The sequence below is a fragment of a genome, unplaced genomic scaffold, assembly GCF_019419815.1.
Source record: "Pyrus x bretschneideri cultivar Hongxiangsu unplaced genomic scaffold, Pyrus_bretschneideri_v1 Contig55, whole genome shotgun sequence".
Classification (NCBI taxonomy): domain Eukaryota; kingdom Viridiplantae; phylum Streptophyta; class Magnoliopsida; order Rosales; family Rosaceae; genus Pyrus; species Pyrus x bretschneideri.
This window is the reverse complement of record NW_025999793.1, coordinates 2,638,907-2,642,993: the sequence shown is the minus strand read 5'-3', so window position 1 is coordinate 2,642,993 and position 4,087 is coordinate 2,638,907. Positions and strand designations below refer to the sequence as shown.

General features: G+C 36.9%; 1 pseudogene; it reads right to left on the bottom strand.

Moving 5' to 3' along the window:
- Positions 1 to 581: 581 nt before the first annotated feature.
- LOC125470970 lies at positions 582 to 2,830 on the bottom strand (annotated as a pseudogene).
- Between the last annotated feature and the right edge of the window lie 1,257 nt (positions 2,831 to 4,087).

The following is a 4,087-nucleotide window of genomic DNA, read 5'->3' as shown; positions in this document are numbered from 1 at the left end:
TTGCATATTAGTGATCAGTCATGTTCTAGACTACAAGAGCCCAAGGAAATTGTGGTCACCTGCCATTTGCTATTTTATTCTAATCCAACGGTAGGCGATTATTTAATTTTTGTTGTTGTACTTTCGCCTCCAGTGTTGGTTAAAATCAAACGGTGGGCGACCATGATTTTCTTAGACTCTAGAGTCTAGGAGAATGGAACTCTCTCAGGTGGTGTCCCGGTTTGAACAACTTTTAGATGATCTGCAATATTCCGACTAACGTACAAATAAAGAAAACAAAAAACGAACTGGTTATCAAAAGCCTGATTAATATCTCACAATAACGTTTGAGACGTTAACCCACTTCCCCTTCTTGTATTCCATAAGTTGGCCCAATTGTGCAACCATTAATTTCTTGTGGTGAACTCCAAGTTAGATGGAGATACGTTAATCTCAATTGCAAAAACTACGACCAGTTTTTCAATATATTGCTATGTAGTCGATATTTAACTTTCATAAGTTCATCAATTAAGAAGAAGCAATATGTACTCGGGAGCAGTTTCTATCAAAATTCATGTAAAGATTGAGCCAAAAACATAAAACCTTGAGACAGAGAAGTGGCAGTGGGAAAGAGGGGCTCTATAACACAGTTCCGTCAGAGGCGGCGGTGTCACCAGGTCGGACTCTTTACGAGAAATGCCCAACATGAAATCGAAATTTACACGTACAGGAGAGACAATTGCTACTTGTGAGCCTAGCAACAACACAAAATATCACAAGTTTTTTACAGGCCTTGGACAGCAAGAACCTTCCGTACAGAGGGGCATTCGGTAATTACACGAGTTAAAAGATGCAACCGTTCCTCAAACTCCGAGGAGGCGTGCATCTGCCTGCAAGAAACATCATATACGGTGGGTACTTGCAGTGGTTACGTAGCGGGTATTCTCTTATGCTTGCTCTGCACAAGGCCTAGTAGGAAATCTGTAAATATGTGCTCATAGTCTGGCATTTTGCCGTAACCTGTAATTCGTTCAAAACATTTCAATACACACCATGGAAACTTTGCAATTGTCAACATACAGTAGATTAAGTGAACAAACTGTACGTACCTGGAAGGTAGCTGATGTCAATGACATAAAAAACATCCTTTGTCCCATGCTCTAGGATCATATCGACATTGAATAGCCTAAGGCCCTAGAGAAATAGCATAGTATTAGTATAATCAGGCGGAACACTTACAAGAACTCGTTGCTAACTTCTACCATTGCCTTGCCAAACTTGAGAGAGAGAGAGAGAGAGAGAGAGAGATAAAAGTCGTTGGCAGAGCTCCCTTGCAAGGTTCTCTAACAAAGGTCGTTGAGGAAGTTCTACAACAATAATGCCATTTTAAATAAGGGGTCCAAGGAACAATAAGGTAGTTTTAGTAAGTTGTCATTGAAACAGCATTTACAAACAGCACGAAAAGTCATAAAAGTTAAAAGAAAATAGGGACAAAGCTTTATTCATAACAACCAGTATATTAAACATTGTTAATGGATGTTACCAGCAACACTAGGGTCCAGGTCTGCACCATCTGCTGAAGCTTTTCTTGTTCACGTTTACTGATATTGGGAAGAGAGAAACGCCTTACCACCTTTATGGCTTCCCCGATGATATAAACTTTAAAGAGAACACCACCTACAATGCGGCAAACAGGAGGCAGAAAAAGTATAATTAGAACTACAACATGGTTGAAAAAAAAAAAAGAAATAGTATCAAGTACCAGTTACCACATTATCCATGATTTACAAACTCCTGCAAGACTAAGGGAGGTTTGAGTTCTGAGAGGGAGCATTGGTCGTAAGCAAGAAATAGTTCATGTGACTTTTGGTGACAATCAACTGCTTTGGAACACCAACCTTGCCTATAGAAACCAAAATGAAAACTGTTTAGAAACTCTAACCACAACTTTTCCTGTATACTATCCACAGTTTTCATAAAAAGTCAAGGAGGAAAAAATACCATGGCAGTCAAACAAGTTCAGATCAGCCACTTCCTGAAGCATGGACTGGCGGTTGTATAGATTTTTTACTGAATTTGGGGGATCAAGAACAGTTACTTCTGGATGTTTTTGTCTGTAATCCTACAGAAGGACAGATGGGGAAAGTAAGGACACAACAATGGAGCTTCTAGTCTCCAACTCATAACATCTTTTTAAACCATCTTACAAACTTAATACTCCAGCATAACACAAAGCAACCTTTTATATCATGCAAAAGTACGTACAGCAAAAAATGCAGCACCACAAGTTCATTTCCAATACAAGAAAAGGAGAAGAAAGTCAAGAAAGCATCTTGAAGTTTGTATGGACAAACCTCAATAACATCGGACCACTCTTTTCCCGACAACTGGAAAGAACAAAGTTTGGTCAGATATATATATATATATATATATATATATATATGAATTTAATATGGTATATGCTATATACTTGTCAATCTACAATTAACAAACTAATTAGTAAAACAAAAGGGGAGGGGATATTGAATGGCATGATCAGTGATTAAAATCATACAACCAGAGGCAGCCTTTAATTAGAAACAAAAGCTTTTAAAATAGGAAAAAACTGTCACAAGTGACGACAAAAGGGTCTAAAAGAACATATGAGCACTTACCTTATGCAAAACGACATCAAAGGGTCCTTGATCTGAAAGTGGCATATTTACATCAATTGCAATGAAGAAAATCCCCTTATTCCTGCACCCCAGAAATATTTAGTCCAAACAGTTGCTCCAGTTTTAAAACTTGGGTTTAGCGGTGTAAACATTATAATAATGACAAAATAACTAAACCCAACAAACGGAAGAGCCATTTAAAAGATGTGAAAGGGCAGGAGGCATCAAGAAATTTCATTCAACTATGATGCCACAATTATGAGTAAAAACTCAAACACTTCAAAATAATTTAACATGTACCCGAAGGATGCAGGTAATACTTTTTTTTTGCAATCCTATACTTTAGACCATCTCCAACCAAGGGCTTGCCAGAGGGCTCATTTTAGCCCTCTGGCTCTCCCAGATATTAATATTGTAATGAACAGTACAGGGCCATATTTGCCTCCGTCTCCAACCGAGGGTCAAAGGGCCATATGGCTCGTTTTAGCTCTGTCACAAAAAACCGTTTCCAACCGAGGGCCAAAGGGTCATAGGGTCAAACATAATTTATTATTTAAATTTAAAAATTACAACAACTTAAATTTAAAAACTACAATAGTAACTGGTCCAAAAAACCAAAAAAATTAGAACTTAAATTTAATGAATGGTTTAGGTATTTATAGGAAAAAAAAAATTAGAATTTTTAAGAATTTAAAAAAAAAAAAAATTGGCCCAAAAAACCAAAAAAAAAAAAAAAAATTTGAATATAACGGCTAGCTGACTAGCCGGTGTATTCAATTTTTTTTTTTAAGCAATAACCGACAGGATTGCTCTATTTTTTAGCCAGCCCTTTGGCCATTTCAGATTTCATGCGGCCCTTCAAATTCCACGAGCCCTCTGGCTAACCCTCGGTTGGAGACGGTTTTCAGGCTATTTTCGGCCCTCTTGACCCTTCAGTCTGAGATGGTCTTATACAAGGTTTGAAAAAAATACAATCATCAAGTCAAGCTTACGGCTGCCGACTCGTCAAGAGTCTGGCTTTCGAGCACAATTAACAATCTGCAATGACAAACCTGTTTAATGTCCATCTCATCTGACACACAAACAGGTAAGTAGTAAAAAAATAAAAAATAAAAAATAAAAACCCTAATAAAAAAACCCTACTTTTATTGATAGTTAATACATTATTTTCCAAATATATATTGTACCCCTGTAACTGTTTTATTTTTTATTTACATCGATCATATTCGAAAGAAATAACCTCATGTCATCTTAACCTAATGCCATCAATCATACAAATTGCAGGTTTAGCTAATGTAAAGGCACCTAAAAGAAGGGGCAAATTGTCCACCCCACTTAGTCCAAATTCATCTATGCAATTACATAGAGGATGAAGGACAAGATTGTAAATAAGTACTCAAAGTAAGACAGAAGTGGGAAAATCATTACTGTTTTTATAAGTTTTGGAAAACAGA